Here is a 23,657-nt window from a genome sequence, read left to right on the forward strand (position 1 = left end):
TAACTAATTTAAAAGGTAAATTTCCATAAATTGGAACCTGTCTATTTAAAGGAAACAATTCACTCTTATTGAGATTTAATTTATACCTGGAAAAATCACTAAATTGAGCCAAAAGTGATAAAACTGCAGGAATGGATTTCTCAGGATCAGAAATAAATAATAATAAATCATCCGCTTATAATGATAACTTATGTATATCTGTCCCACGATTAATGCCAAAAATGTTCTGTGATTCTCTGATAGCAATTGCCAAGGGTTCTAAAGCAATATCAAATAATAATGGACTAAGAGGACAGCCTTGTCTAGTACCCCCGAAATAAACGAAAAAAGGGAGATCTTTGATTGTTAGTAAGCACCGAGGCTACTGGAGTATGATATATCAGTTTAATCCAGGAAATGAGTGTTGGACTAAAATTAAACTTCTCAAGCACATTAAATAAGTATGGCCATTCAACTCTATCAAATGATTTCTCCGCATCTAACGAAATGACACATTGTGAAGTGCTATGTGAAGGAGTATAAACAATATTCAATAATCTCCTAACATTGAAAAAAGAATAGCGATTTTTAATAAAACCAGTTTGATCTTCCGAAATAATTTGGGGTAATACCTTCTCCAGCCTGGATGCCAGTAACTTGGAAAAGAACTTGGAATCTACATTCAATAAAGATATTGGTCTATAGGATGCACAGTTAGTAGGGTCTTTATCTTTCTTCAATATTAAAGAAATGGAAGCTCTATAAAAAGATTGTGGCAAATTGCCCAATCTAATTGCTTCTTCAAAAGCCCTGCATAACCAAGGAGAAAGAGTAGCGGAAAAACATTTTAAAAATTCTACTGTATACCCATCTGGACCTGGTGCTTTCCCAGAATTCATAGAGGAAATAACCCCTTTAATTTCTGCATCCTTAATAGGAGTTTCTAATATTGAAAGATCATCTGATGATAATTTTGGGAAATTCAATTTCCCAAGAAAATCACACATGGTATTATGATCATGAGGGAATTCGGAATGACACAGGGAGGTATAAAAATCTAGAAATGATTTGTTCATCTCATCATGGTTAACTGTCAGATGCCCATTCTGCTGACAGATCTTAGTAATTTGACGTTTAACCAAAGCATTCTTCAATTGACTAGCTAACAGTTTACCCAATTTATCACTATGTATATAAAAATCAGATCTGGTTTTCATTAATTGATTTTCAATCGAAGATGTAAGTAATAAACTATGTTCCGTTTGAAGTTCAACCCTTTGTTTGTAAAGCTCCTTACTAGGAGTAATCGAATATTTCTTATCAATCTCTTTAATTTTATCAATCAATAAAAGAGTGTCCTTCTTAATACGTTTTCTCAGAGCAACAGAGTAGGAGATAATCTGTCCACGTATATATGCTTTAAAAGTGTCCCAAAGTGTTCCGCAAGAAATATCATCCGTGGAATTAGTTGAAAAGAAGAAATTGATCTGTTCCTTCATAAATTTAATAAAATCCGGATCTTGCAGTAAGGTAGAATCATATCGCCATTGTCTAGCACTAGAAGCTGTATCCGTAAATTTAATAGAAAGTTTTAACGGAGCATGGTCAGAGACAGCTATAATATCATAATTATAACCAATTACCAATGGAATAAAACAAGAGTCAATAAAAAAATAATCAATTCTCAAATAGGAATGATAAACATGTGAGAAAAATGAAAGCTCTTTGTCCTTAGAATGCCGAAATCTCCAAATATCAAAAATTCCATTATCAGTCAAAAAAGAGTTAATACAAGTGGCCGACTTATTAGGTAAAGTCTGAGTAGATATAGATTTATCCAACAAAGGATTTAAACAACAATTAAAGTCACCACCCATTATTAACATATTCATTTAGATTAGGTAGAGAAGTAAATAAGGACTTTAAAAAATCGGGACAATTCAGATTTGGAGCATAAACATTAACCATAGCAACCTTTTTGTTAAAAAGTAAGCCAGTAATTAACAAAAATCTACCATTCGGATCCGAAAAGATATCGTACTGTTGACCCCTCCAAAACCTAAAGCAGCGATAATTGTCCTCTTTCCTCACATAAGTTTCTTGTGCAAAAATAATATGAGCCTTAAGTCTTTGGAATACTTTGAAAATCTTTTTCCGTTTAACCGGATGTTTTAAGCCATTAGTAATCCAAGAGACAAAATTAATGGTCTGAGCCATATTACTGAAATCAACCCTTTGATATATAAAGGGTTAACCAAATTATGAACTCATGCACCCGGAAGAGGAACAAAAATAAGGGGCGGACCTGGAAGTGACGACATCGCGGACATTTTTGTAGTTTCAAATCAGCCCAAATGAAAAAACTAAAACAAACTGATATAAGAAACATAAGCTTTAGAAAAAGACCTCCCACCCCCCACCCAAGAAGAAAAAGAGGAAAAAGACCACCCCAGCCAGGAATAGGCTGGGAAAAAGGAAAAATGAAACTAAATCTACCCCCATATCAGCAGAAGACAACTCAGTATATAAAGGATAATAAAAAGATCCACCCAAACTCTAAAGAAATAATAACCAGTAAACTAAAACCAAACTTCTTAATATAATTGGTCATAAAAAAACCAAAAAGAATATAATCACTAGTAACTTATAAATCGGGTAAAAACCCAAACAAACCAAAAAAAAATTTAAACTATGATAAGAAATGCATTATAGGAAGAAGACGAAAGAGAAAAAAAACAGCAAAATCAAAAAAAACCAAGAATATTTTAGAGAAGAAACCGCCATCTTAGTAAAAAAAAATTAGTAAAATTAAACCTTCAAAGGATTAATAATAATAACCAAAGATAAAGTACAATGGTTGAAGTAAGTAAAATAACAAGATTAGTATGTCGAAAAAAACTTTAACTAGAGTATAAAATATAGAGTAAACCTACACCAATAGCCAGAGAAAAAAAAAATCTGGTTTTGGAAATAAAAACCATCTTGCACGATCAAAATCACTCATTTATTAGGGATGAGAATCCATAGCAGTAGGGAAGTTCTCATTCAGAAAGCTTCTCGCTTCAGATATAGAAAAGAAAAAACGCCGTGGTGCATTCGGAGGCGATATTCTGAGCTTCGCAGGGTATAAGAGCGCAGGTTTTAGATTTTTCTCATAACATTCAGACATCAGAAGTTTAAAAAGAAACCTTGCCTTCATTACTTCTGGACTAAAATCTTCTACTAAACGGAAGCTGTGATCTTGAAATTTGACCATCCCTACACGCCGTGCCACACGAATGAGTTGCTCTTTAACATGCACATAATGAAATCGGACAATTACAACCGGTGGTTTAGCTGAAGCACTTGTTGATCGACGCATAATTCTGTGAGCGCGATCGAGTAAGGGAGGACTATCTGGAAATTCAGAAGGGAACACATCCTTTAAAAGTTGAGCAAAGTACTTCGAGGGGTCTCCTTGTTCAATACCTTCCGAGAGACCAAGTAAGCGTAGGTTCTGTTTTCTGAACCGATTTTCAAAGTCGACACTCTTGGCTTTAAGTGTTTCCACTTGTTTAATTGTCGAAAGCAAGTTCTGCTGCAATTTTTCAATTATCAAATCTCGCTTCCCAGCGTCTTCTTGCAGAGTTGCGATTAGAACTTGCTGCTGGTTAACTACTGAATCCGTCTTATCCATATAATCTTGAAGAGCCTTTATATCTTGTTTAAAAATTAGTCGTTGTTCTTCAAATTTTTCATTTAAAACCTCCAATAACATTTCATAAGTCAATTCAGTGCGCTTAGGAACAACCTGCTTCTTCTTCCCGTTTCCATTACCGTTAGGATTCTTTCCAGGTTCTCGCCCTTTAGATCTAAGAGCCATTTCTGTATTCATTTCTTCAAAAATTCACAATAAACTCCTAAAGATAAGTCCAAAAAAGTAGCAAGAATCTTTTGGTGTAGGTAAAAATCAGTTAAATAAGGGTGATCATAGGTTAAAAAAAGTAAAGGTTATGGAGCGAATCTGAAACAGTGCTCACTCCATGAGCGTCTCCTGCTGACCTGATTCATTTATTTTTATTTGCACAGATTGTCTTCTTTTGCACATTAGTCGTGATTCTATTGTACTGTATTTCTTTGTTCTACTGTGAATGCCTACAAGAAAGTGAACCTCTGGGTTCTATACGGTGATATATGCATACTTCAATAATAAATTTACTTTGATTTTGAAATATAGTGTAACTCGAACTCTTTCCTTGACATTGATAGATTCCTGTCTTATCAATGCTCCTTAAAGTGGCATAGCTAACTGCTATCTTGAATTGAAGGGCAGTCACTCTACCCTTGCCTCTGGAAGTTAGCTCTTTGGCTCAAATTTTAATCCACTGCTATGAAGATGTCTAAAACTGATGGATTTGCTTGAAACCTATTGATGAGAACATGGCGTTCAACAATACTGTCAATACAAGCTCAAAGTCATGTATGCAATGCAATGGAATTTTTCCAGTGGCAAATTCTCAAACATTCATCGTACACCCTTCCAGGCACAGACAGTTTTCTGGGCCATTTCCAGTTCATTAACTTGTGACTATGTGTGGACACTGAGGCTACGAGATCGGATAATTTTGAAATCGCCGGTTTCGCCTAAAAACGATAAGCATCCACACTAAGTGTTCTTGAAAATATCTCTGTCCACATTGAAGCACGGAGAGTTTGGTGAATCTCCTCCTACTGTGCATGTGCAGGACACATCTACCGAAAACAAGCGACATGTTTGGTGTCGAATCTCGCCACGAAAGAGTTGGTGCGAGTTTGTTCAGTTACAGACTAGAAAAACTTAAACGACGGAAAAGCTGTTGGCTCTCATGCAGGGGGACTTAAAACTACAAGAAAACAAATACTGGAGCATATGGAGGCAACTGACAGGGAGTTCACGGACAATATGACCCGGCTGACGACGAACATTGAAAAACTGACTAACTCGGTTGCATTAATAAAGCCCTTGTCAAATGTATAAAACATGTCTGCATCAGTATTATCTTGTATTTCTATAAAAGGTTACATTAGGCTGTTACACATCTACTGTCAGAGAAGTACTTGCATAAAAAGGTAAAACCACCTTCATACAAGCAAGGACAGAAAACAGGGCAAAGTGAGTATACTTATTTATTCAGTAAGTTATGGGTCAAAGTACTTGGTGAGTACATTTCTAACTCTTCTGGCTTCAGTCTCGTTGCCATCTGTTCTGAAATTGTCAGGTTGTGTTCAAGAAAACAATGAAATGGCGCGCTACCGTCACCATCTGTTTGGCACATCATGACAGCGTTTTTAGGTTTCTCCGTTTACTCCGTCCACACTGCTCCGGCCAATCCGGCATTTTCAAAATTACACACCCTGGTGATCGTTTTAGAAAAGCTCCATTTTTGGTGGATTAAAACACCGTTTTAGTGTGGACAGAGGGGCAAAACGAAGAGAACAGGCTTCAGTTACTGATTTATCCGGCGTAGTGTGGACATAACCTGATATAGACAAGCAGCTGGTCACATCTCCTAATTCACGACAGGGACCACACCTTACTATTTATAATGCCATGGCTAAAATCAAAAAAATATATAACGGTGAGAGGCTGCAAATGGCAAGTGTTAAGAAATTAACACTTTTTACTTTAGGATGTAAAAGAACGCAGATTACTATTACAGCAACTAACACTTTTCCAACTAAAGTAAACTGTCGAACAATTCAAAGGGAAACATGATACAGAATAATAGATTGAGCAGCAAAAGAAATTTGTGAAAGAAAAATGCATAATTTAAATATTAGTGAAATTCAAACATACTCTAATTGAAAACTGAAATTTACTTCGAAAGGGGCAGGATGGGACAATGATTATTTCATGGGGAAGATATACAAAGAAGTTTACTTCACACAATAAGCTTTCCAGAGGTTGCTTCTGTGACCAAATATGAAAGTTTATTCTCACCAAAAGGAAAAAAAAAAGAGATGGGGATGATGACTGTTCAAAAGATAGTTCTGGTGGTTTATTCAAACTGAAAAGAAATTTAAAGAGGTCTTTTTAAAAAAAGAGCTTTTTAAGTATAGCCCTGGAAAAGAGGAATAAATATTGAGCCACGGAGGCCTATCGAGATTGAAGGATCTAGCAATACAAGATACATTGATTGCTTCACTGAAAATGGTCTCTTATCTATCTTGTTCCTTTGATCTTCAGTGCCCTTTTCATCAAGTCATTTATCTGGAACATCAGTTGAGAGATATTAGCTTATAACTTGATCTACTTCATTTGAAAAATGATGGACTGGTGGTTTGGCAGATACTATAGTAATTCATCTTTAAAATAATACAGGGTTGTGAGGTATTCAAAGTTCAAAAACGTCAAAGTATATTTATTATCAAAGTACATACACTGTGTGTCACGTTATACAACCCTGAGATTCCTTTTCTTGTGGGCATACTCAATAAATCCAATAACAATTACAAAATGAATGAAAGGCCTCACCAACTGAAAATGCAACCATTTGCAAAAGACAACAAACTGTACAAATACTAAAAGAAAGAAGAAATAATCATAGATATATAGATAAAGATATTGAGACATGAGATGAGGAGTCCTTGGAAGTAAGTTCATAGGTTGTGGGAACGGTTTGGTACTGGGGCAAATGAAGTTGAATGAAGATACCCCCTTTGGCTCAAGAGCGTAATGGTTGAAGGGTAACAACTGTTCCTGAACATGGTGATGTGAGGCCTGAGGCTCACTTTCTTCCTGGCAGCAGCGAGAAGAGAGCAATTCCCAATTGCAATACAGTTGATGAGCAGAGGTTCTGTAAATCAGATGGGATTCTTAAAAGGAAGATGTGCTGCAATTAATTTGTGAAGGATATTCCATAATTTTGCAAGATTGAATTCACTATCTTCAAGTATCTATTTGCAGAGGTGAAGAAATATCACACTCTGTAACAGGAGCTTGCAACTGTGCAATTGAAAAGAGAAAAAAAAAACAGCAGATGCTGGAAATCTGGTACAAAAAGTGATGGCAAAGCTCAATGGGTCTGGTCACATCTCAAGTGTGTGGAAGAGTTAATGTTTCAAGTCAACGATTTTACCTCAGAACCTGTAATTAACTAGTGAATATGTTCACTTGTGCTTCTCTTCTATAGACGCTGCATCTCATCTATAGACATTAGGAGTTTCAGGAAAGTTCTGATTTTAGTTACATTTATGCCATTATGAAGCACCTCTTGAGCGATTAATTAATGAACAGCAGGCAAAACTGCAAAGGGTGGTAAACTCAACCTGCACTAGCCTCTCCCACCATCGAGTACCACATGAATACACGGTGCCTGAGGAAGCTGACATCCATCATTAACGGTCCTCACCATCCAAGACATGCCATCTTCACATTATCATCAGGGAGGAAGTACAAGAGTCAGAAGACACGTATTCAATGGTTTAGGATTAGTTACTTTCCCTTCTCCATCACATTTCTGAAGAGACCACGATCACATGAACACTTCCTTAGCTTTTCTTCTCTTTTTGCACTATTTATTTATTTTTTATATACTTTTATTGTAACTTGTAGTAATTTTGATGTCTTGCACTGTACTGCCATAATATACCACATTTCACAACATACATCAATGATAATACACGTAATTCTGATTTTGACTCTGAGGCCATTTATCCCATTTCAATAATACCCTTCCCAGCAATAGCAATACCAAGTCTCGATTTCCCTCTCCTTATTTTCCTGTTGCAGTTCAATACCTCTTGTGTGTTTGATATTTCAGTGATATTTGAGTAACAGGGTAAATATATTGTTTGAGTAAGCTTTCTTTCTTTATTTATATAATTCTTTATGGGTTATATGTCAGAAGTACATGAATGGCATAAGTCATTACATCATCATGTCATATGTGAGTGCCTCACTAAAGAAAAGGAAAATATGTAGACACATTTTTGTGGGCTTCTCTATTTTCCTTTTGATTTATTTCTGGAGTTACAAAACAGAACAATGGCAATGAGGAAGTTTTAAAACAAACCTGAGACAACTATCTACCTGCTGAAGAGCAGCATTTTTTTTCTCTTCAAAAGGCAGAAAATGGACAAAATTAACATGCAAAAAGTATGACCATAGGTTCATAAAGGGTGAGTACTAGATGATAATAGTTTTATTAAGAAAAAGCAGAATTGACTGGAACATTGGAAAGATAGACCTGTTTGATTACACTGGATGATGTACACAGAAATATTAATTGAGCAGAGTTTTGAAGCAAATTAAATAGCCAATGAAAAGTGAATGCCAGTGTTAGTAAATGCAATAGGTGCTAGAACCAAACTATCGTTGATTGCAGAATGCTTTAGATTTCATGAGTAGATTCAAAGGCTTTCATAGCTGAACTGAAGTGTTCAAGGATGGCACTGGAAATCTCAAACTTATCAATAGTAATATAGTATTAAATAATAGTGCCACACCCAAGTTTTACAAACCCATTTGGTTTTATATACCACTTGTGATAAAGTATCCTGTGAGCTAGATTGCACGGAGGTTGAAGGTATTCTTTTGAACGTTGTGTGGAGTCCATGGGCAACACCAGTGGTCTCCGTAAGCAAGAACAATCGGTCTTTCAGGAACCGTGGTGATTTTAAAGTCACTGTCAACCCAGTACTGAAATTAGATCAATATCCCCTGCCCTTTACAAACCTTTCTGGAGAAAAACACTTCAGCCAAGTGGACTTCGTTAAGGACTACTGACAGATGGGGATATAAGTGTTTTTCACCATACAGATTCACAAAGAGCTTTATTGCCAGAATAGGCATAACTCTAGTCTGAATTATTTAAACAAACATCACTTACTCTGGTCACATGTTTGATGGACAATGATCACACGAGTGTGCTGAGAAACTTCAAGCAGAAGTGAAGCATGTCACAGTTGCTATCCTTTTTAGGATTTGTTAATTACTATAACAGGTTCCTGCCAAACCTAGTTACTATAAGGCCATAAAACTATAAGATGTAGGAGCAGAATTAGGCCATTTGGCCCATCAAGTCTGCTTCACCATTTCATCACTGCTGATCCATTTTCCCTCTCAGCCCTAATCTTCTGTTTTCTCCCCATTTTCCTTCATGCCCTGAATAATCAAGAATCAATCAATTTCTGCATCTGTCTTTATACCTAAAGTCTTGGCTTCCACAGCTGCCTATAGTAACAAATTCCACAGATTCACCACTCCCTGGCTAAAGAAATTCCTCTTTATTTACTTTCTAAAAGGACACCCCTCTATTCTTGAGGTTGTGGCTTCTGGTCTTAGACTCTTCCAGCATTGGAAATATCCTCTCCACATTCACTCTACTGAGGCCTTTCAATATCTGATAGATTTCAAATACATCGGCCCTCATTCTTCTAAATTCCAGTAAACAGGCCCAGAGCCATTAAATGCTTTTCATATCACAACCTTTAAATCCTAGAATCCAATGTCAGCACATCCTTTCAAAGGGGCCCAAAACTGCACACAATACTCCAAGTAAGGCCTCACCAGTGCTTTATAAAGCTTCAAATTACATCTTTGCTTTTATATTCCAACATCACATTTGCCTTCCTCACAACTGACTCAACCTGCAACTTAACCTTTAAGGAATCATGCACAAGGACTCCCAAGTCCACTTACACCTCTCAATTTTCTCTCAATTGAGAACATAGTCTACACTTTTATTTCTTCTACCAAAGTGCATGGCCATACACTTCCCAACACTGTATTCCATCTGCAAGTTGTTTGCCCATTTTCCTAATCTAAGTCTTTCTGTAGCCTCTTTACTTCCTCAGAAGTAAAAGGTCCCTCCACCTATCCTTGTATCATCCACAAACTTAGCAACAAAGACATCAATTCCATCATCCAAATCATTCACATATACCATAAAAAGAAGCAGTCCCAACACAGACCCCTGTGGAACATCACAAGTCACCGGCAGCCAACCAGGAAAGGCTCCCTTTATTCCCACTCTTTGCCTCCTGCCAATCAGCCACTGTTTTGTCCATGCTGGTATCTCTCCTGTAATAACATGGGTTCTTAACATGTTAAGCAGCCTCATGTGTGGCACAGGTTCAATTCTTGCCATTGCCTAGAAGGAGTTGTACATTCTCCCCATGACCAAATGGGCTTCCTTCTATAGACCAAAGACATACCAGTTGGTAGGTTAATTGGACATTGTAAATTGCCCTATGTTTAGTCTAGGATTATATTGGGGGATTGCTGAGCAGTGTGGCTCGAAGGTCCGGAAGGGGCTACTGTATCCCATAAATAAATAAATAAAACCTGATTTTTAAGGTCTATTTGGTACTGTGACAGGGTGGGAAACCAAAGTTGATTAAGGTTAACATGGAAATCAATGATAAATAGTCACAGAATTTGGATGAGAAAGAGAAGACGATGGGGGAGGGGATAATTTTTAATGGTCGTAAATTCAAGGATAAGATTTCTGAGGAACTGTTTGACTAATAGCATTATTTTCAACTCATCGCAAAATGCTTTACCGCAATTGAATTAGTTTATAATTGTAGTTACTCTTGTAATGTAGAAAATATGGAAGTTAGTTCATATATAGTAAGCTTCCACAAACAACAACATTATAATGACCAAGTATGTGGATTGAGGGATAAACATCAATCAAGGAAGCAAAAAAATCCCCCATTCATCTTCAAAATGTTAAAAAAAATACAGACATGAGTAGTTACAGACAAATCCTTAAGAAGTTTAAGATGTGAAAAGAAAGTGTACCAAATGTTCAACGAGCCAGATAGGAGCTGTGAAGATATCTAAATATCCCTTACTTCAGCCGGCCATGCTGATACCGGAGGACTATTTGTGGTCAGGGTTAAATTTTAAATTATAGTTAAGGCTCGGTTTGAGGGCTCAATAAAACAGCTCCAGATTTTTATGCTGGGTGAACTTCAATGAAGGGTATCCACCAAGATTCATTGTTGACTCTGCTATCATCAGAAATGTCATCAAGCTGCCTGAGGAGCCATTTACAAAACAATAATCACCTAATACAACATTGTCTCTCCTCCGTTTGATATGAACGACCACTTATTATTCTTTTTTAAAACAGTGACTCGGAATACTAGAAAGCATCGAATATTCTAAGCGGAGTGACTAGGTAGATGATTTTAAAAAACTCAAGGTAGAAAAGAACAGAAATTTCTTCAGGGAGATGGCAGTGAATCTTCAGAATTCTCAGCCCCAAAGAACTGAGGCAATGTTCTTCTCTCTTACGGGACTGGGAGTCTCTGGAACTCTTCCTCAAAGAACAGTGGAAACAGACACTTTGACTATTAGACTGATGTTGTGTTTTTTTTATTTTATTGAGATACAGTGCGGAATAGACCATTCTGGCCCTTCGAGCCACACTGCCAAGCAACACCCAATTTAATCCTCGATTAATCATGGGATAATTTACAATGAACAATTCGTCTACCAACTGGTATGTCTTTAGAGTGTGGGAGGAAACCGGAGCACCTGGAGGAAACCCACAGGGAGAATGTACAAACTCTGTGCACACAGCGGCGAGTTAAGCAAACTATCAAAGTTTACTATGGGCAGATAGAGCAGTGGAATTGGGGCTATCATCAGATTGCCCATAATCTGATTGATGTGTGAAAGAGGCCTGTGGAACCAAGAAGCCTACCTCTAATCCATATGTTTGTATCTCCTATCTCATTGTGTTTATTAAAGGCTGAGTTCAATAAATTTCTGATTTAAATGGAAATCAAGGACAGGATTGGGCAAGAACATTGAGCGCCAGGATTATTTGTGACACTGGACAGCAGAACAGACTTGGTGTATCCTGCTTCTTCTTCTGTTCCCACTGTCATTCTCTAGCAGGAATCTGCATCTGGTTTGGGCCTTACAAAACCTCGATTTCCTCACTTGCAGACCTTAGTCAGTACAGACTGGCTACAACACCTCCCTCACAATCACCATCAGTGCAGGTGTTCTACAGGTCTGTGTGCTTAGCCCCCTGCTCCACTCACTTTATGCCTGTGAGGCTAAGTTTAGCTCCAACGCAATATTTAAGTTGGCTGATGACACTACTGTTGTTGGCCGAATCAAAGATGGTGACGAATTGGCATACAAAAGGGAGATTGAAAATCCGGTTGAGTGGTGCCACAACAACAGCCCCTCACTCAATGTCACCGAAACCAAAGAGCTGATTATTGACTGCAGGAAGAAGAAATCAGAAGTCCATTTGCTAGTGCTCATTAGGGGACTGGAGATGCAGAGGCTGAATAATATAAAATTCCCAGGTGTTACCATATTACTTACTTACTTACTTTACTTTAGAGGATCTTTCCTAGAACCAGCATGTAACTGCGATTTCAGAGAATGCACAGCAGCTCCTCTGCATTCTTAGAAGTGTGCATGGCATCTAAACTTTAGTTGAACTTCTGTAGGTGCACAATGGAGACTATGTTGACTGGTTCCATCATGGCCTGGTATGGAAACACCAGTGCCCAAGAACAGCAAAGCCTACCAAAAATGGTGCGCACCATCACAAGAAGAGCCCTCCCCATTAGTTAGCACATCTACAAAGAAAGCACCCATCCATCATCAAGGGCCCCCACCATCCCGGCCATGCTCTCTTCTTGCTGCTACCATCAGGAAGGAGGTACAGCCGCCTTAGGTCCCTTACCTCCAGGTTCAGGAACAGATATTAACCTTCAACCTTTCAGCTCCGGAAACAACATGGATAACTCTACACACCTCAACAATAAACCGACACTGATTTAGACACACTTTCATGGATTCTACAACTCATGCTCTCAATATTATTTATTTATTATTATTTTTATGATTATTGTCATTAGTTTTTTTGTATTTGCACCGTTTTTCTTCTTTTGCATATTGGTTGGTTGTCAGTCAGCGTTTGTGTGTAGATTTTCATTGATTCTATTGTGCTTCTTTATTCTACTGTGAATGTCTGCAATAATACGTTTAGTTTGACCTTTGAACTTTGAAATCATTTGAAGGCAATTCCACAGTAATCTTTGACATCCATCTTAATATTTGCAGAAATTTTATGATAAATCTGAGTCTTTGAAGGGATGTACTGCTACCATCAGTCAAGTGTTATCGGGGGTGGTTTGATGAAGAACAAGACTGTGAGGTTTGGTGACCTTGTGTTTATTATGACTGGAGTGTGGGAGCAAAGAAAACATAGATTTTAAAGGTGACAGGAAGCACATAAGACTTTCAGTGGGAGGTGGACCAGGGAAGTGACAACACTGAGATGGAAATAATCTTAATGAAGGAATTTTGGAGGAGTGGGAAGCTCATGTGCAGCAGTGAAAATCATACACAGGCATACGTATATATATATAGGAAGTTCTATGTATAGAGTTCTATGTCCTGTACAGGTAATGCTGACAAAATCTTCAAATTATTTGAGACAAAATTCAGAACTATAATTCTGAAAGGTCAGAAGAGGGGTTGCTGAAAGCTATCCTCACCCACAATTGCACTCCTCATTTTAGAAGTTAAGTTGGTATATGGGTTTTTCTTATAATATATACCGGGGTACAGAGAGGAAAGAAAGTTTGTTTTGCATACCATTCATTCAAATCATTTCTTACAACAGTGCACTGAGGGAGCAGAAGGTAATACAGCAACAGAATGCAGAATAAAGTGTCATAGTTACAGAGAAAATGGGGTGGAAGCAGACAATAAGGTTCAAGGCCATAACAAGTTAGATGGTAAAGTCAAATGTTCATCTTATTGTTAGAAGTTCAATTGTGTTATAACAGCGGAATAGAAGCTGTCCTTGAGCCTGGTTGTAAGTGCTTTCAGGCTTGTATATTTTCTGCATGATGGGAGAGGAATGAAGCAAGAATGATATTGTTGGGGTGATCCTTGTCTATTTAGGCTACTCCATCAAGGTAGCAATATTTATAGACAGAGTCTATGCAAGGTGTTCATTCCAGACAAGAGCTTCTGAATTTAAAAATGTTTTACTTGGTTTAAGTATTTGAAGTAGAAATGGAAGCCAGATAAAATTCCCGGGCTAAATCGCTAACACGAGGGGACATAGATTTAAGGTTCTTGGAAGTAGGTACAAAGGAGATGTCAGAGGTAAGTTTTTCACAAAGAGTGTGGTGGGTGTGTGGAATGTGGCAGAACCGAGTCTTTTAAGAGATTCTTAGATAGATACATGGAGCTTAGAAAAATAGAGGGCTAAGCGTTAGGGAAATTCTAGCCAGTTTCTAGAGTAGGCTACATCATCGGTACAACATTGTGGGCTGAAGGGCCTGTAATGTGCTGTAGATTTCTATGTTCTATGTAACTACATTGTTCTGAAAAAGACTCAAAGCAACCGAGGCTAAGCACCTATCCCTGATTAACAGGCTGGGCATTTAACAGTTAAAATCAAGTGCATGTTAAGATTGTGTAAGGGGAATCTGTGTTGAGTTTCTGCAGATGCTGAAAATCCAGAGCAACACACACACACAACAGTGGAGGAACTCAACGGGTCAGGCGCATCAATGGAGAGGAACAAACAGTCAACATTTGAGGCCAGAAACTTTCGTCAGTGGTAGAATCTGCTGGCATCACACTTTCTTATTGAGAATTCCAGATCTTGATAATTGGTTGCAGTAAAGAATTTCTTTTTTAAATCATCCCATCTAACTAGAGGTCTAAACCACAGTTAAGCTTATAGTTTACTTATCTTAGCTGCATTCCTTTCAGCATGAGAACTAGTTAAGAAAACTGGCACTTGCAGCTGTTTTGCACCTGTTCGTGTCCACTTTCCTCCCAGTTTTTTTTTGTAATTATCATCATTGCTTCAATTATTTAGTGAAGTGGAGAGAGAAGGAAATCTTTGTATATTTTATTATAAATAACAGATGGTTAAGATTGAAGTAAACACATTTGTTGCTGGTTGTTCACTTTGGACTTTGACAGCCTTATTAATGCTGACACAAATATTAACTTGGGATGCCTATGCATGAACATTTTATCAGCATCCATCTGCTGTTTCATTGGTAGCACATCAGGCAAAAGTCTTCACTTTGCATAAAAATTCAGTAGCTCAGAACGATCCACTCAGTCCTCTTCCAGTTTCACAAACTGCCAAGGAATTTCGCATGAAAAGCCCATGTCTACAACATAGACTTGCCCTATTGAAGCGTGACTGTTTATTCCCTCCATGAATGCTACCTGACTTGCTGAGTTCCTCTAGCATTTTGTGGGTGTTGGTCTGGATATCCAGCATCTGCAGAATCTTGTGTTATGATTATAGTTATTAGGTTTTTTTGTATTTGCATCGTTTTTCTTCTTTCGCACATTGGTTGTTTGTCAATCATTATTTCTTTGTTCTACGGTGAATGTCTGCAAGAAAATGAATTGCAGGGTAGTATATAGTGACATGTACATACCTTGATAATACATTTACTGTGACCTTTGAACTTTGAAGGCAATATTTCACAATAATCTTTGCTATCCGACTTAAATTTCCTTCAGCATTTCGGGGTGTTTGTCTGGATTTCCAGCACCTGCAGAATCTAGTGTTTAAGATTCTATCACTGCTTTTGAAAGAAAATTAGAAGATAATTAAAAGGTAAAAAACACAAACGAAGGGGTGAAAGAAGAGAAGAAAAGATTGATACTGATAGACTTGTTCCTATCAGCAGAGCTAGCCTGGGTTTGAAAGGGTTGAATGGCCTCCAACATTAGAATTCCACAACTTCCTGGAATTTTGGAGTCACATAACAGGAGCCAATTAAGCATCTTTCAGGATAGTGACTCTCTTCTCCACCCCACCACCCCCACTGAACAGCCAGAGAATACAAAGGTCTGTAAGAATGTACTGCCAGGCTTAAAGGCAGCTTCTACCTCACTGTTGAAAGACAATCAAACAGTCCCCTAGTATGATAAGATGGACTCTTGACCTCACAATCTACCTTATCTACCTTTTAAAGTTCCACAGCTTTTTAAGTAAATCTTTAAATAGACCTTAAATAGGGCCTCCTTCAAAACTTTTTCTCATGAACTCACTCTCTGATGGGACCTACCTCTGGATCTCTTCTCTCAGTCATCAGCAAGGACAAAACTACTAGCTGCTGGTCCAACTGAGTGCAGCAAGGCTCTGTATTGGAGTAAAGTAGAACTGTCGACTCCAACCTGTCTACTCGCAGTGATGTAGGGCTTAGTGTAACACTGTTGCAGCACCAGTGACTTGGGGTTCAGTTCTGTTGCTGTCTTTAAGGAGTTTGCACGTTCTCAGAATGAGAATCAGAATCAGGTTTATTATCAATGGCATGTGACATGAAATATGTTAACTTAGCGACAGCAGTTCAATGTAATACATAATCTAGTTCGGAAAGAAATAAAATAAAAAAATAAACAAGTAAATCAATTACCATATACATATATTAAACAGATTTTTAAAAATGTGCAAAAACAGGAATAATGTATGTTAATAAAAGAGTGAGGTAGTGTCCAAAGATTCAATGTCCATTTAGGAATCAGATGGCAGAGGGGAAGAAGCTGTTCCTGAATCATTGAGTGTGTGCCTTCAGGCTTCTGTACCTCCTACCTGATGGTAACAGTGAGAAAAGGTCATGCCCTGGATGCTGGAGATCCTTAATGGATGCTGCCTTTCTGAGATGCTGCTCCCTGAGGATGTCCTGGGTGCTTTGTGGGCTAGTACCCAAGATGGAGCTGACTAGATTTACAACCTTCTGCAGCTTCTTTCGGTCCTGTGAAGTAGCCCCTCCATACCAGACAGTGATACAGCCTGTCAGAATGCTCTCCACGGAACAACTATAGAAGTTTTTGAGTGTATTTGTTGACATGCCAAAACTCTTCAAACTCCTAATAAAGTATAGCGGCTGTCTGCATCTTCTTTACATCGATACGTTGGGACCAGGTTAGGTCCTCAGAGATCTTGACACCCAGGAACTTGAAACTGCTCACTCTCTCCACTTCTGATTCCTCTATGGGTATTGGTATGTGTTCCTCTGTCTTACCCTTCCTGAAGTCCACAATCAGCTCTTTCATCTTACTGACGTTGAGTGCCAGGTTGTTGCTACGGCGCCATTCCACAAGTTGGCATATTTCACTCCTATATGCTCTCTCGTCACCACCTGAGATTCTACCAACAATGGTGGTATCGTCAGCAAATTTGTAGATGGTATTTGAGCTATGTCTAGCCACACTGTCATGTGTAAATAGAGAGTACATCAGTGGGCTAAGCACACAATCTCTGTAGCCATGTGGGTTTTCACTGATTTCCTCTCGCAGTCAAAAGATGTGTGGATTAGTGGGTTAATTGGCCACATGAGTGCAATTAGGCAGCACGGGCTCATTGGCCAAAAGGGCCTGTTACCCTGCTGCATCTCTACATTAAAAATACAAATTTTCCTGAAGTACCAGAGTTCAATACATCTGAACTGAATTTTGCTGTCAAACACTGATAATCTTTATAAACAAGAGTAAGTCTGCAGATGCTGGATATCCAAACAACACACACAAAATGTTGGTGGAACTCAGCAGGCCAGGCAGCAAAAGTACAGTTGACATAATGCTAGTTTGTCTTCAATTAACTCAAACTATAATTTGCTTGGAAACTCTAGGTCTATTATTAACATTATGCCCCAGGATCGAAAACAAGAGAAAATCTGCAGATGCTGGAAATCCAAGCAACAAAATACTGGAGGAACTCAGCAGGCCAGGCAGCATCTATGGAAATGAGTAAACAGTTGATGTTTCAGGCCGAGACTCTTCCCCAGGACTGGAGAAGAAGATGAGGAGTCAGAGTTGGAAGGTGGGGGGAGGGGAGGAAGAAACACAAGGTGACAAGTGAAACTAGGAAGGGGGGAGGGATAAAGTAAAGAGCTGGGAAGTTGAGTGATGAAAGAAAAACAGAGCTGGAGAATGGGGAGTTGAAAAAGAGAGGACAGAAAGCCATGAAAGAAAGAAAAGGGGGAGAATCGTGTGGGTTTCCTCCAGGTGCTCTGGGTTCCTTGCACATTACAGAGATGTACGGCCAGGGTCAGAGAGTTGTGGTATGGTATATCGGCACCAGAATTGCAGCAACACTTGCAGGCCTGATTTGATGCAAACCTTGCATTTTACTGTATGTCTCAATGTACATGTGCCAAATAAAGCAAATCTTTATCTTTATGGTTAGAATTACTATTTAAATATTAAAATATTAATATTGTTAATAATACTCCCTCTCTCTTTGCTTGTAAGGCAGTAATTACACATTGTCTTACTACAGTTTTACCAAAGGAACATTGCTCCTTTCATACCCAAATTATGCTACATTATTTAAAAATGGCCTCAATTTTACTGAAGAGTTGTCTTGCTGACATCTATTCAGGGAAGCTGTTGACAAACTGTGCTGAATCTATGAAACTACTTTATTCACAAACGAAAATATTTCTAACAGAATGATATGATGAATTGTTCCAAAAATATATCAAGCCTAAGCTAAGTTTAGTTGATGTGTTTCCCTTCACCTAAATTTGTATTCTTAACTCATTCCCATGAATTGAATTCAGATTTGCATCATGATAATTTAATGGAACCCCATCTTTTTGTCTGATGGTTACTTCAAAGCAACAAAGAATTATGTTCTCAGGAATGTAGACATTTATGGAAATGGAAAGCAGTATGAAATAGACTAGGTGATATATCCATTTGAAAAAAATGCTGGCTCCCTTGATAGGTCTTCAAAGTTATATTAGATGTATTGCTTCACAGTCTGCCAGGATACCAAATGATGTACAGCCCTATATAATGCCATTCAGCTTTTGTAGCGCATGTCAGACAAGCCTCCTTCCATCTTTCCTCTACTCCCAACTCTCCTCTTAAAATTATCCTCCTGAAATGAATCTATTCTAACCTAACCTACAGTTTACTTCTTATTTCAATAATGCCCTCATGGTAATGTTTCTACAACTCACCAATATTTGGGCAAAGAAGTTCCCATTGAATTCCCTTCTGGATTTTTTTGGTGATTATCTTATTTTCATATCCTTTAGTTAAGCTCTTTCTCACAACTGAACAGTTCAAGGTTCAAAGTAAGTTCATTATGAAACTACATATACATTCCAATACAATGCTGAGTTTCAGTTTCTTGTCTGCATTCACAGTAAATACAAAGAAACGGAATAGAATCAATGAAAATGCACATTACTAATACAAGCAACCAATGTGCAAAAGGCATGTAATAGTGCAAATACCAAAAAAGAGAAAAAGTAATAATAATAATAAATAAGCAATAAGTATTGAGAACACGAGTTGTATAGTCCTTATAAGTGTGTCCATAGGTTGTCCAAGGCTGTGGAATCAGTTCAGTGCTGGGGTGAGTGAAGTTATCCCCTCTGACTTAAAAGCCTGATAGTTGTGGGGTAATAACTGTTCCAGAACCTGGTGGTGTGGAACCTGAGGCTCCTGTACCTTCTTCTTATTGGCAGCAGTGAGAAAAGAGCGTGCATGGTGAGGGTCCTTGTTGACAGATGCTACTTTCCTGTGACACCATGCCTTCTTTGTAATGGCACTTACATGCTGGACCCAGAACAGATCCTCTGAAACTATAATGCTGAAGAATTCAAATTTGCTGACACTCTCCACCTCTGATCCCCTGATGAGGTCTAGTCCATGGACTTCTGATTTCCCGTCCTGTATACAATAATCAGCTCTTTGGTTTTGCTGACATTGAATGAGAGGTTTTTCATTGTGACACCATTCAGCTAGACTTTCAGGCTCCCTGTTATATGCTGATTTATCACGTCCTTTGATTTGGCCAGCACCAGTGGTGTCACCAGTAAACCAAATATTGCTTGGGGGCTGTTCTCAGCCTTGCTATCATATGTAGAGCAGGGGAGCTAAGCCCACAGCTTTATGGTGCATTATGCTGATGATAATTATAGAGGAAAGGAAATAGGAGCACAAAGAAGCCACTTAGCCCTTCACACCTTCTATCCTATTCAGCATGATAACGGCTGATCTTTCACGTCAACACTGTTTTCCTGCTGTGTCCAGAAACACTTAATGTCCTTAAGATCCCAAAAAAACTCTTGACCTTTGTTTTGAATGAACTTAATGTCAGGATACAAAGGTTAAACACCCTCTTTAAGGAGAAATCCGTCCTCATCTCGGACCTAAACAGTCTCTCTCAGCTTCTAGACTGCTCAGCCAGTGAGAATGTTCCCTTCCATCCAGTCTGTTGAGCATAGTAAAAGATCTGCAAATTTCAAACTTTCATACTCTCATTTCTTTGAAACTCTAGAGAATAGTGGTGTATTGTACATAACCTCTTCTCATATAGAGTGCCAGCCATCCCTTGAATCTATCTAATGAACCTTCACAGTACTACCTTCAATGGTACACATAACTTTTTTTGTTTTGGCTCAGGGATTTAAACTATTCATAATTCTCGAGGCACTGTCTCACCATAGCATTAATATGCATCTTTGCTCCTGTAGACAAATCCCTCTGTTTATAAGGACCAAAATACCATCTACCATCCTGATTACTCACTGAACCTGCAAGCTGGCTTTCATTGACATGTGTACCTGATACCTAGATCCCATTAAACATAATCATTTCCCAATCTCTCAGACAGACTTAAACAGAAGAGTGCTAAATATTCTCTCCGTGTCTGCTGCTTCAAATCCTCCCATTATCAGTTTATCTTTTAGACATTTATCAAGGTAAAGAACTTAGTTAGCTTATCCCTTTCTGAAAACTAAACTGACATTTCTGAAATTATCCTACTGCTTTTCAAGGGTGTTGGGGTAGAGATAAGTTTCTATCAAAGGAGGTGTAAGGCACTCCTTCCCTACGTTAGCCTGCAGGTCACCCTTGGGCAAGGAGTAGCACCTGCATAGTCCCCCTGACCAGGATCATGTGAAGTCATGGGACCAGGTGATGGATGGCCGTATGTGTAGCTGGTGCATATCACAAGTCCTGGCTATGTGACCACTGACACCAGGCAGATCATCTCTGAAGAGTATTGATAACAGTTGGGGTCACCCATTTGTAAAGACACTAACAAGAAGAAGATAATGGCATAATCATAATCTATTGAAAACATTGCCTAAGGACAATCATGGTCATGGATGGACCATGAACACCCACATCATACAACATGGCACATAATGAATGGACAAACTGCTTCTTGTACTTTTTTCATTATCTACATCCTAATTATATGATGACCAGAAATGTTGACGGAGCTTCACTTGTGATCCAACCAAAATTTGATACAGGTGTAATGTAAGCTCAAATTTTAAATTCTATTCATATAGAAATAAGTGAAGCTGTAGTATGATTGCTTTTCTATAACCTTGCCAACTTTTTGCTGGTCAGTATTTCCTTTATTCCTCTATTGTATTTCCTTTACTTCCTCTATTCCACCTGACAGAGATCTTTGGAGCAAAAAGTATCTTCTCTATTCTTCCTGCCAAAATTATACCTGTGCCTGAGAAAAATAATGTGAACTGCCTTAATGACTATCGCCCAGTAGCACTCACATCGATGGTGATGAAATGCTTTGAGAGGTTGGTCATGGCTAGACTAAACTCCTGCCTCAGCAAGGACCTGGACCCACTGCAATTTGCCTTTCACCACAATAGCTCAATGGCAGATGCAATCTCAATGGCTCTCCACACGGCTTTAGATCATCTGGATAACACAAACACCTAAGTCAGGACGCTGTTCATCGACTATAGCCTAGCATTTAATATCATCATTCCCACAATCCTGATTGAGAAGTTGCAGAACCTGGGCATCTGTACCTCCCTCTGCAATTGGATCCTCGACTTCCTAACCAGAAGACCACAATCTGTGCAGATTGGTGATAACATATCCTCCACGCTGACGATTAACACTGAGGGGTGTGTGCTTAGCCCACAGCTCTACTCTCTATATACACATGACTGTGTGGCTAGGCATAGCTCAAATACCATCTATAAATTTGCTGACAGTACAACCATTGTAGGTAGAATCTCAGGTGGTGATGAGAGGGCGTACAGGAGTGAGATATGCCAACTAGTGGAGTGGTGCTGCAGCAACAACCTTGCACTCAACGTCAGTAAGACGAAAAGAGCTATTTGTGGACTTTAGGAAGGGTAAGGCAAAGGAACACATACCAATCCTCATACAGGGTTCAGAAGTGGAGAGAGTGAGCAGTTTCAAGTTCCTGGGTGTCAAGATCTCTGAGGATCAAAACTCTCCCAACATATTGACATAGTTATAAAGAAGGCAAGACAGTGGCTATACTTTATTAGGAGTTTGAAGAGATTTGGTATATCAACAAATATGCTCAATAACTTCTATAGTTGTATCATGGAGAGCATTCTGACAGGCTACATCACTGTCTGGTATAGAAGGGCTACTGCACTGGACCGAAAGAAGCTGCAGAAGGTTGTAAATCTAGTCAGCTCCATCTTGGGTACTAACCTACAAAGTACCCAGGACATCTTCAGGGAGTGGTGTCTCAGAAAGGCAACGTCCATTATTAAGGACTTCCAGCACCCAGAGCATGCCCTTTTCTCATTGTTACCATCAGGAAGGAGATACAGAAGCTTGAAGGCACACTCTCAGAAGTTCAGGAACAGCTTCTTCCCCTCTGCCATCTGATTCCTAAATGGACAACATTGAATCTTTGGACACTACCTTACTTTTTTTTAAACATACAGTATTTTTGTTTTTGCACGTTTTATTGAATCTATTCAATATATGTAATCGATTTACTTGCTTATTCATTTTTTTTCTCTCTGCTAGATTATGTGTTGCATTGAACTGCTGCTGCTAAGTTAACACATTTCACATCATATGCCAGTGATAATAAACCTGATTCTGATTCTGAAAATGTAATTCTTGCCTTTACCTGTAAATTATTTGTTCATTATGGAACTTACTATTGTCCTATGTAACTTTTTTTAAAAACTCCTTATTGTTTACTATCTCTCCCAATTTAGTACTATTTGCATATTGAAGAATTGCATTCTTATATCCAAAGTCTAAATTGTCAGTTGTGGAGCTATCCCCTTAGCACTATACTCTGTGAAACATCACAACTTGTTGCATAGGGAATAACTCATTTTGTTTATTTCTTTGAAGATATCTAACAACCTATCCTTACTACTTGTCCCTTGGCAATGGTGGTATTGTCATTTTGTTTTATAAAGACTGACAAAATGTATTCATTCAAAATCACATACATGCCTTCCATTGCTACGCACAAGTTACTTTTTTGTTGTTCACTAATGTATCCTATTATTTTCTTTACTATCCATTTTCCTTTACATATTTACAGGATTTTTCTGACTTGCATTTATGACTTCAATCCTACATTTTGTATACTCCTCTGAGTCTTTTCTTTTGCAAGAAACAAGATTTAGCATATTTTCTATGATTCCCCTTTCTTCCCTCATCATAGAATATACAGAGTAGTATAGCACATGAGTAGACCTATTGCCCCATGAGGTTGTGCCAAACTAGTTAAGATAATGACACATTGTCCCTTCTACCTAGATATAAACCATATGCCTCCATTCCTGCATTTTCATATGCCTATCTAAGAGCTTCTTAAAATCCCTTATTGAACTTTCTTCTACCATCACCCCCGGCAACGCATTCCAGGCAGTCACCACTCTGTAAAAAGCATATTTTC

At 38.4% G+C, this 23,657-nt stretch overlaps 1 protein-coding gene across 6 annotated transcripts in view; it reads right to left on the minus strand.

Moving 5' to 3' along the window:
- LOC140729684 (protein kinase C-binding protein NELL1-like) overlaps positions 1–23,657 on the minus strand; it is a 915,540-nt gene that overhangs the window by 126,500 nt on the left and 765,383 nt on the right. The gene's annotated exons all lie outside the window — the stretch shown is intronic.

This window comes from Hemitrygon akajei, chromosome 6 (assembly GCF_048418815.1).
Source record: "Hemitrygon akajei chromosome 6, sHemAka1.3, whole genome shotgun sequence".
NCBI classification, from domain to species: domain Eukaryota; kingdom Metazoa; phylum Chordata; class Chondrichthyes; order Myliobatiformes; family Dasyatidae; genus Hemitrygon; species Hemitrygon akajei.